The 10,543-nt window shown below is 38.3% G+C and overlaps 1 protein-coding gene and 1 non-coding gene across 21 annotated transcripts in view; both read left to right on the forward strand.

Moving 5' to 3' along the window:
* The window catches only part of KLHL13 (kelch like family member 13), a 447,719-nt gene that overhangs the window by 151,415 nt on the left and 285,761 nt on the right, over positions 1–10,543 (forward strand). For all 20 annotated transcript variants that reach the window (XM_060407367.1, XM_060407350.1, XM_060407352.1 and 17 more), the window contains one exon: positions 609–814. The gene's annotated coding sequence lies outside the window, so the exon portion shown is untranslated. The remainder of the gene's footprint in view (positions 1–608; positions 815–10,543) is intronic.
* Positions 2,948–3,054, forward strand: LOC114111786 (U6 spliceosomal RNA). Its single transcript, XR_003587536.1, has one exon. It is a non-coding gene; the product is annotated as a U6 spliceosomal RNA (small nuclear RNA).

The following is a 10,543-nucleotide window of genomic DNA, read 5'->3' on the forward strand; positions in this document are numbered from 1 at the left end:
CTTTCCGGACCAGGGATCAAACCTGTGTCCCTTGCAGTGACAGAAGGATTCTTAACCACTGGACCACCAGGGAAGTCCTGTAATTACTGTTTTAAATGCTTTTTATTATGTTGAAATCTTTGTTGGATGGTTATATAGATATATATCTAAGAGTGCTTTAGTGATATTTGTGGAAATTGATTGGAATTACTGGCAGGGCTGGAGACATATTTTTTCTTTTAAAGATGTACTGTAGGCTCCTGCTTTTATAAAATTTCTTAATCAGCATGTTTTCAGGTATTGAATAGATTCTGATAATGAATGATACCTGCCCACCCCCCAAAATAGATTTCCTCTATTATACCAGAAAAAGCAATTTGGGGATAGAATGAGGAAAGATGCCCTCACAAAGGTCAGTGATATGGGGTGAGACCCAACCTATGATTGGCTGTCTCTGAGATGGCTCCCAGTGATCCCAGCTTCCAGGTATTAGTGCCCTTTTGTGACCACCTACCATTGCGTGTGGCTCAACCTAATGACTTGCTCCTAATGAGCAGAATCTCACAAAAGTGATGGCTGTAACTTTTGAGATTAGGTTACAAAAAGACCATGACTTCTTCCTGCTTCAGCCCTCCCTCTGGGGGAAGCCAGCTGCCGACTTCTGAGTTGCCCTCTGGAGAGATCTACGTGGCAAGGGACTGTTGTCTCTGGCCGTCAGCCAAGGAGGATCTGAAGCCCTGCCAGTAGCTGCGCAAGAGAGCTTGGAGGTCGATTCTTCCGTAGTCAAGCCTTGAGGTGACTGGAGCCCTGGCTGACAGCCTGGCTGCAGCTTCAGGTAAGACCCGAGACAGAGATATCCAGCTAAGCCACAATCAGATTTCTGATCCACACAAACTATGAGATAATAAATGTTTGCTGTTTTAAACCACCAAGTTTTTTTTCAGTTTTGTAAATTTAAAAAAAAAATTTTAATTGAAAGATAATTGCTTTATAGAATTTTGTGGTTTTCTGTCATATATCAACAAGAATCAGCCATAGGTACACCCATGTCCCCTCCCTCCCGAACCTCCCTCCCATTTCCCTCCCCATTCCACCCTTCTAGATTGTCACAGAGCCCATGTTTGAGTTCCCTGAGTCATACAGCAAATTCCCATTGGCTGTCTATTTTACATATGGTATTGTAAGTTTCCATGTTACTCTTTCCATACATCTCACCGTCTCCCTCCTCCCCTTCCCCTGTGTCCGTAAGTCTGTTTTATATGTCTGTTACTCCCCAATGTCCATTGCAACACTATTTATAATAGCTAGAACATGGAAGCAACCTAGAAGTACATCAACAGATGACTGGATACAGAAGCTGTGGTAACCCTATATATGATGGAATACTACTCAGCCATAAAAAGGAAAGCATTTGAGTCGGTTCTAATGAGGTAGGTGAACCTAGAGCCTATTATACAGAGTAAAGTAAGTCAGAAAGAGAAATATAAATATCATACACTGATGCATATACATGAAATCTAGAAAGATGGTACTGATGAATTAATTTGCAGGGCAGCAATGGAGAAACCACTAAGATTTGAGGTAATTTGTTAGGCAGCAGTGATGACTAATACAAAAGCAGAATGTAAGAGATGTGAAGAGAGGCACTGACAGTGTCTGGTTCACCACTCTCTCTTCCAGCATGTAGCACAGAGTGCAATGCAAAGCGGGCTTTCAATAGATGTTTTCTTGAAGATTGTTTTTTTGATGTGGAACATTTTAAAAGTCTTTACTGAATTTGTTACACCGTTGTTTCTATTTTATGTTTTGGTTTTTTGGCCTTAAGGCATGTGGGATCTTAGTTCCTTGACCAGGGATTGAACCTGCACCCCCTGTACTGGAAGGTGAAGTCTTAACCACTGGACCACCAGGGAAGTCCCTCAATAAACATTTTTTGAATGAATGAATCAACAAATGAAAAGGCCAAGAGAACTGTCCTTTCCTCAACTCTCTTACATTTTGTCATCTGGGTCTTAAGCATAGAATCTTATAAAATCTTTTCTGAAAAGAGTTGCAGTACACTTCTGACTTGCTCCTCTAAGCACAAGACCAAAAATGAGTTCAGAGAACAGGCGGGGAACTGGAATTGTGTCACCTCTCCCTCTTCCTCCAGAAACACATTTTTTCCCAAAGTATCCTGGTCCACAGAGATGCAGCCTGCTTCCAATAGAGGGTACCTTTAACATCACCACCCCTAAATGAGGAAATCAGATTCTCATCTCCATTTTAGAAGACAGTCTTTGTTTAGTGTCTACTTAAAGAGTCCAGTTGGGTTTTTTCCCCTGAGAACAAAGTGAGAGTTTGCTTTAAAGGAACATTGGCATCTCCACCAATTAATTACTAGAAAGACTTTGCTTGGAGTGCAGAAATGACATTTTTGTTGTTGCCATTTTTCTTTTTCCTTAGTTTTATCTACCAGTGTTTAAAAATATATCTCAAAGGTATACAGTGCTCTGTGACATCCTAGAAGGGTGGGATTGGGTAGGGGGTGGGAGGGAGGGGATATAAGTATACTAATGCCTGATTCGTGTTGATATATGGCAGAAACCAACACAATATTGTAAAGCAATCATCCTCCAATTAAAAATTTTAAAATGTCAAAAAATATGTCTCAAGGATTTGGATGTTCCATGGGCCCCTTTGGAACACTGTAGCCCATAGACCCTATGCTACCTACTGATCAACCGCGCTGGCTGTTTCTCCCCTAGGTAGTATGTACCATTATATCATAAACACTTTTTTGCTCTTAAAGCCCTGTGAGAGGGCAGGTGCATTCACAATGCCAAAAAAAAAAAAAAAGACATTAAAAACGGAGGCTAATTCATGTTACCACATCTGGCCACAGATCCCTTGGAAAAGACTTAAAATTACAAGTGATCATATTTTCTCCTGGCTATGAAAATGAAGCTTGAATAAAAGAACCCAGCAAGTGCTTGCTTCAGCAGCACATATACTAAAATTGGAATGATACAGAGAAGGTTAGCATGGCCCCTTGGCAGGGATGACATGCAAATTTGTGAAGCAATAAAAATAAAAGAAGCCAGTGAATTGTTTATTTGGTACTTTTCATTATTTTATTAGTCTTCCACATGAATAGCAAAAAATGATCTTGAACAATGCCAACTCTTACTTGTTAACCACCTAGTATTGTAGCTTAGACTTATTTATATCTAAAAAATTGTACTTTTCTGTTCTAATTTCATATAGACAGAAACATGGTCTTTTTTCAAGATAAATGTGGATATAAGCATTTGAGGTTTTTTTACATCAAAATTCAAAATTTTCTTTGACAAACTTGTATAGAGTCTACTATGTACACATATCTCCTGTCTCATGGAATTTATAATCTATTAAGAATTACAAGAGATGTGATGATAATGATGTCTTTTATTGAGAGCTCGGTAGTACCAAACACCTTTTCTCCAGATGACTTCCTTTGGTCCTCACAAGAAACTATTAAATTAGTAGTATTAGTATCTTAATTGTATACATAAGTAAAGTGAGTCTTGGGGGAAGGGGTCACATAAAATGACCAGTCACAGAACTTACAACAGTGGCGTGGGGGATAAAGGCCAGGTCTGTCTGATGCTGGAGTTCTTACCTGACAAAACATCATAATGCAAAGTTTATTAAAGTGACTCTGGTGTGAAAACCTGCTGGTTAGCCTCCAAGAAACCAAAGTCTGGGGGTCCCTTGGGATAGGGGAATAGAGAAAGGATTGCAGAGTTGACACGCAAAGGAACTGATGAAAGGGCATCACCAGGTGTGGAGCCTGAGGCTGAATTTTACTCATGGGTGGAGACCTCACCTGGTTCAGATATAGCAAGGACTGACAGATTGATAGCTCTTGTGATTCTGCAGGATATGGTGAATGATTGTTTTAAGTCAGTAGTAATTTAATTGATTAACCCCACTAACAAATAAGATAAGACAGAACAGGGTAAGTAGCATAAAGGAGCTTTGCATAAAATGCCATTGGGATTCAGATAATACAAAATAAGGAAAAAAAGCTTTCATTTCCAGAATGTTTTCTCTATGCCAAGCATTGTGCTAAGTGCCTTACATGCAATCACTTAGTCCTCACAATGCTTATCTTATGAAGTGGTATCTTTTCATGCCCATAGATAACTTTGAGAAGTTGTGTTTTGTCAAGGCCAGACAGGTAGTAAGCAGTGGAGTGAAATTCAAGCCCAGATCTGTCTGGTTGACCTCAAAGAATATCTTGGTGCATGACTCAGGACAGTCATTATGAAGCAGGTGGCACTTGAGATGGACCCTAAAGGAAAAGTAGGCGGTCACAGGCAGAGATTGTCGTAAGTAAGAGGACAGAGCCAGAACAAAGGTGCACATGTGGGAAGGGGTGGAGCTGAGTGCAGAAACAGCAAGTAGTACAGTTTGCATAGAGCTTCATTTGGTTGCAGAGCTACAGGGGAAGAGAAGATTGAAGAGAGCAGTTGAGACCACATTTTGGATGTCTCTGAATTCCAAACTGAAGAATTTGTACTATGTAGTTGTGTTGGTTTGCTAGGGCTGCCACTGGATGGCTTAAAGAACAGAAATTTATTATCTCAAAATTCAGGATGCTAGGAGTCTAAGATCAAGGTGTTCATGGCAGGGTCATTTCCTTCTGACAGCTGTGAGAATGATTTATACCAAGCTTCTCTCTTGACCTGTAGGTGATCTTTTCTCTGTGTCTTCATGTTGTCTTTCTTTTGTCTGTGTCTGTGTCCAATATCTCCATTTCTTATAAGGATACCAGTCAGATCTTGAATTAGAGCCCATCTTAATGACCTCCATAAAGACCCTGTCTTCAAAAGGGAACCCTCCTAAACTGTTGGTAAGGATGTAGATTGGTATAGTCACTATGGAAAACAGTTTGGAGGTTCCTCAAAAAACTAAAAATAGAGTTACCATATGTTTCAGCAATCCCACTCCTGAGTCCAGGGTGTATGTCTGGACAAAACTATAATTCAAAAAGATACATGCACCCCAATGTTCATTGCAACACTATTTGTAATAGCCAAGATATGGAAACAAACTAAGTGTCCATTGACAGATGAATGGTTAAAGATGTGGTACATATATGCAATGGAATACTACTCAGTCTTTAAAAAGAATGAAATATTGCCATTTGCAGCAATGTGGATAGACCTAGTGATTATCATACTAAGTGAAGTAAGTCATAAAGAGAAAGACAAGTGCTATATGATATCACTTACATTTGGAATCTAAACTGTGACACAAATGAACTTATTTGCAAAACAGAAACAGACATAGAGATCAGACTTGTGGTTGCCAGGAGGGGTGGTGACAGGGGATTGGATTGGAAATTTGGGACTAGAAGATACAAACCATTATATAGAGAATGGGTAAACAACAAGGTCCTACTGTTAAGCATAGAGAACTATATTCAATATCCTGCAATAAACAATCATGGAAAAGAATATGAAAAAGAATGTATATATATGTATGACTGAATCACTTTGCTGTACAGTAGAAATTAACACAACATTGTAAATCAACTGTATTTCAGTAAAATAAATTTTTAATAAAAGATCTTGTCTCCAAATAAGTACCTTATATACTGAGGTACTAAGGGTTGAGACTTCAGCATATGAATTGTGGGGGGTGGGGCACAGAATTCAAGCTATAACACTAGTCAGGCAGCTGGTTCAGTGGTTTTAAGGAGTCTGCTTTATTTTGAGAAAACTGTTGTTTAATGTCAGACTTTCAAACTGGGTACATAAAATCAAGTGATGCAAATCATATGAAATAAACAGGGTAATAAATCTCAGAGGCATCAGTGTGGTGAGAAGATAAAGAAAATCTTTCTATTTAAAACGAGAACCAACTACGGACATTTTTACATCAAGAGAAAGGGCATTATTCACATCCAGGGAGATGCTTCTTTGTTTTGGAAAAAATGTCTTGATGGCATATTTGAGTTTGAATGGTGAATCCCATATCCCTCACTCCAGCCCTGGGCATTGTTGGAAAGAGGAGAATAAGACAAAGGGAAGATTCAATTTATCATTATACTAAAGGTTGACTTTAAAAAATAGTAATCAGGTGATGATGATGTAAGGCAAAAGGAAGGTGCAAATACTGAGAGAAGGGATAGGGAAGAGCAAGGAGAAGTAAGACAAGACAGTAGGAAACATAAGGAAGAAAGTTGGACAATTCAGTATAAAAATGGGAGCGGACAGGTGTGTGTAATATTCAGTTTTAAGTTTTTTATTACATTTCAATAACGTGCTGCCCTCCTTTCAAATGGCTTTTTCTACATGTAAGATCCCTTGATTGTGGTGTTTAGGGGAGATGAATGGAAAAAGAGCTGAACGCTTTAATTAGGTGTAAATGGGAAAAAGAAAAAAATGACTAGAGAAGGCAAGATGTTCCTGAGATCAAGAGCTTAGTGGAAATAAAACCTCAGATTAGGCCAGGTGGGGACCACCACTACTTATTAACAGTGTGGCCTTGAGGAATTCAACTAACCTCTTTAGCCTCAGTTTCCTCATCTTGAAAGTGGGGACAAAAAGAACTTTTGTGCCACTCTTAGTGTATATTATTTTCAATAAATATTTATTTTAAGCTTGTTGCATTCACAGATTAAATGAGACAATGGTTGTGAAATGTTTGGAACACCACCAGACACATAATTAAGAGTGAGATAAGTATTAGCTGTGGGAAGGACCAAGGGACTTCTAGCAGCACTTGGAATGGAGGCTCAAAGTGCTTTTTTTCTAACAATTTAAAGGAAGGATGAGGTCAAAAGAAGGGAGGTCTTGGGAACACCAAAGCTGGAAACATCTGGGTTCCTCTGGGAAGTAAGGGGAGGTCTGTAGGAGTGTAGTATGCATAGGAAGAATAAAATGGACAAAGTTCCTGGAAGAATATCAAGGGAAAATATCTCTTTTAATTAATTCAATCAAGGATGGGTGCTCCCCATCTCACTGTTGCTCTTTCTGTGTGCCTCACAGTTTGGCTCTGTTTTTAGCAACTGTGCTGCTGAGTGACTGCCTCCTCCGTGCCCATTTATGTTTTGTTTTGACAAATTGCAAGGATGCAGAAAAGCACAGAGAAAAACCTCATAGACACCTATGTGCCCACCGCCCAGTTCTAGTAAATCTTTACATTCTGCTTTGCTTCCTTCATTTCTTTTTATTTACTTCTTTTTGAGAAATTAGACATTATAGGTACCATGGAAGCTCCTGGATTCCTCTTCCTCCCTTTCGGTCTGTGAATGCCTCTCCCTGGAATACAGTTCTCTGGCATACAGTGTGGATTAGGCTCAACAGTATCCCAGGACCCTGAATTCAGTGTTCATCATTCTTATGTATGCTGTTGTACTTTTAACACTTACGACTGTAGCTATAAGCAATATTCTTTTATAGGTGTAGAGCATATTGTTTCAAATTTTATAGATTATACTCCATTTATAGTTATTATAAAATATTGGCTGTATTTCCTGTGCTGTACAATATATCCTTGTAACATATATTTCATACATATTAAACAGTTTATACCTCTTAATCCTCTACTCCTATCTTGACCCTCCCCTGTTCGTGCTTCCCAGGGGTAACCACTAGTTTGTTTTCTGTATCTGTGAATATGTTTCTTTTTTTGTTATATTCATGAGTTTATTTTATGTTTTAGATTCTACATATACATGATTATATGCTTTTAAGTTTAATGAGGCTCCATTTATTTATTTTTGTTTTTGTTTCCTTTGCCTTGGGAGACAGATCCAAAAAAATATTGCTGTGATTTATGTCAAAGAGTGTTCTGCTTAGGTTTTCTTCTAGGAGTTTTATAGTTTCTGGTCCTACATTAAGTCTTTAATCCATTTTGAGTTTATTTTTTAATATGGTCTGTGAAAATGTTTTAATTTCATTCTTTCACATGTAGCTGTCCAGTTTTCTCAGCACTACTTATTGAAGAGACTATCTTCTCCATTGTATATTCTTGCCTCCTTTGTCATAGATTAGGTGATCATAGCTGCATGGACATGGTATGCATGCATGCATACTAAGTCCCTTCAGTCGTGTCTGACTCTTTGCAACCCTATGGACTGTAGCCCACCAGGCTCCTCTGTCCATTGGATTCTCCAAGCAAGAATACTGGAGTGTGTTGCCATTCCTTCCTCCAGGGGATCTTCCCGACCCAGAGATTGAACCCATGTCTCCAGTGGCTCCTGCACTGCAGGCAGATTCTTTACTGCTGAGCCACTGGGGAAGCCAGACATGCCATAGTAATCTCTTTTAATGTCCTTCTTTTGTTTTTCAGTAAAGTTTTATTATTTCCCCTTGCCCCCAAAGTTTTGTACATATTTTGTTTGATTTATTCCTAGGTACTATATTAGTCAGGGCTCACCAAAGAAACAGAAATAATAGGATATAGCTATATCTATAGTTATATCTATCTATAGCTGTATCTATATCTATCTATATATGTAGATATAGATATACTTCCCTGGTGGCTCAGTGGTAAAGAATCCACGTGCCAATACAGGAGACTTGGATTCAATCCCTGGGTCAGGAGATCCCCTGGAGAAGGAAATGGCAACCCACTCCAGTATTCTTGCCTGGGAAATCCCATGGACTGAGGAGCCTGACAAGCTGCAGTCTATGGGCTGGCAGAGTAGCACATGACTGAGTGACTAACTCATTCACTTCACTTTCTAAAGGAGATTTGTTATAGGAATTGGCTCTCATGGTTATGGTGGCTGAGAAGTCTCCCAGTCTTCTGTCTGCAAACTGAAGAGCCAGGACAGCCAGTGGTATAATTCAGTCTGAGTCAAAGACCTGAGAACCAGGGGAGTTGATGGTGTAACTCCCAATCTGAGGCCAAAGACCTGAGAACAAGATGGCTGCTAGTACAAGTCTGGAGTCTGAAGGCCCAAGATCCAGGAGCTCTGATGTCCGAGGGCAGGAAAAATAAATGGATATCCAGTTCAAGAAAAAAATAATTTGTTCTTTTTTTTTTTTTTTGCTTTTTTGTTCTATTTGGGCCCTCTACAAATTAGAAAATGCCCACCCACATTGGGTGAGAGCAGATCGCTTTACTCAGACTACTGATTCAAATGCTAATCTCTTCTGGCAGCACCCTCATAGTCTCACCCAGAAATAATGTTTTGCCAGTTATCTGGTCATTCCTTAGCCCAGTCAAGTTGCCATGTGAAATTAAACAAAATTAAAATATATTATATTATATATATAATTATATGTTATAATTTTTTGCTATTTAAAAATTTTGTTTCATTTTAATTCATATATTTTATCTGCTTCTTGTGTATAGGAATGCAACACATATTTTTATAAAATCTTTTATCTAACAACATTGCTCATATCTCCTACTAGTTCCTTATATGCAGAGAATCCAATCATGTTATTTGAATATAATGTAATATAATATACTATTTTGTATTATATTCAGTATTACAAATTTGAATATAATATTTTCCCTACCTTTGTATCCTTTAATTTCAAATACTATAGTTTTCAGTTTTGTAATTGTCATTTGAAGGAGTGTGTGCGTGTTTCAACCCTGGTGAAATTCTCCTTTTTTTCATCTGTCGTCTCCATCTTTTCCTCTATCTGATTAAATATATTCATGATAGATATTCTTGGGACACTCTTCTGGGCAGGTCCCAAACTCTAATCTTTATATAGTGAGTTTTATATTGCCTTTCACAGCCTTGACAGATATCATAAAATGTCCTGAGGACAAAATCAGCTATGTGCTTGAGATCAAACTTCCTGCCAAGTCTATTCCTAAAGTTTATTAGTCTTCCCAGAGTATAAGCTTTTAGTTTTGTTGTACATCTTTACTATATTTTAAAAAATTGTTTTTATTAACCTCTGTAATCTTTATTACTTTCTTAGCTTTCTAACTTTTTGAGTTGTACACCATGTTCACTAATTATTTTACATCTTCCTTTCTGAGATTAGTATCTGTGGAATAAATTTACTTGAACTGCTGCTTTAGTAGGGCTTCCCCGGTGGCTCAGCAGTAAAGAATACACCTGCCAATGCGTGTTCAATCCCTGGGTCAGGAAGATCCCCTGGAGAGGGCATGACAACCCACTCCAGTATTCTTGCCTGGGAAATCCCAAGGACAGGACAGCCTAGCAGGCTATAGTTCATGGAGTCACAAAGAGTCAGACACAACTGAGCAACTAAAACAACTGCTTTAGCTCTATCCTCCTGGTTTGTCATACATAGTACTTTCACTTTCAGTTTTGTGCATTGGATAATTTCCATTATGATTTCTTCCTTTTGGCCAGTGAATCATTTAAAAATGTTTTTCATTTCCATTGTATGTTTTTGAGTTATTTTTATTATTCCTATGATATCAGTAGGATATTGATACTTTGGTGTGTTCTGAGACTTGCTTCATTACCTATTGCAGCATCAAATTTTAAATAATTATTCCCTATGTACTTGATATAAATGTGCATTTTTAATTGTTATGTACAACATTTGTAAATGTCTTTTAGAAAAGCTACACTTTTTGCTCCATTTCT

The sequence above is a fragment of the Ovis aries genome, chromosome X, assembly GCF_016772045.2.
Source record: "Ovis aries strain OAR_USU_Benz2616 breed Rambouillet chromosome X, ARS-UI_Ramb_v3.0, whole genome shotgun sequence".
Classification (NCBI taxonomy): Eukaryota; Metazoa; Chordata; class Mammalia; order Artiodactyla; family Bovidae; genus Ovis; species Ovis aries.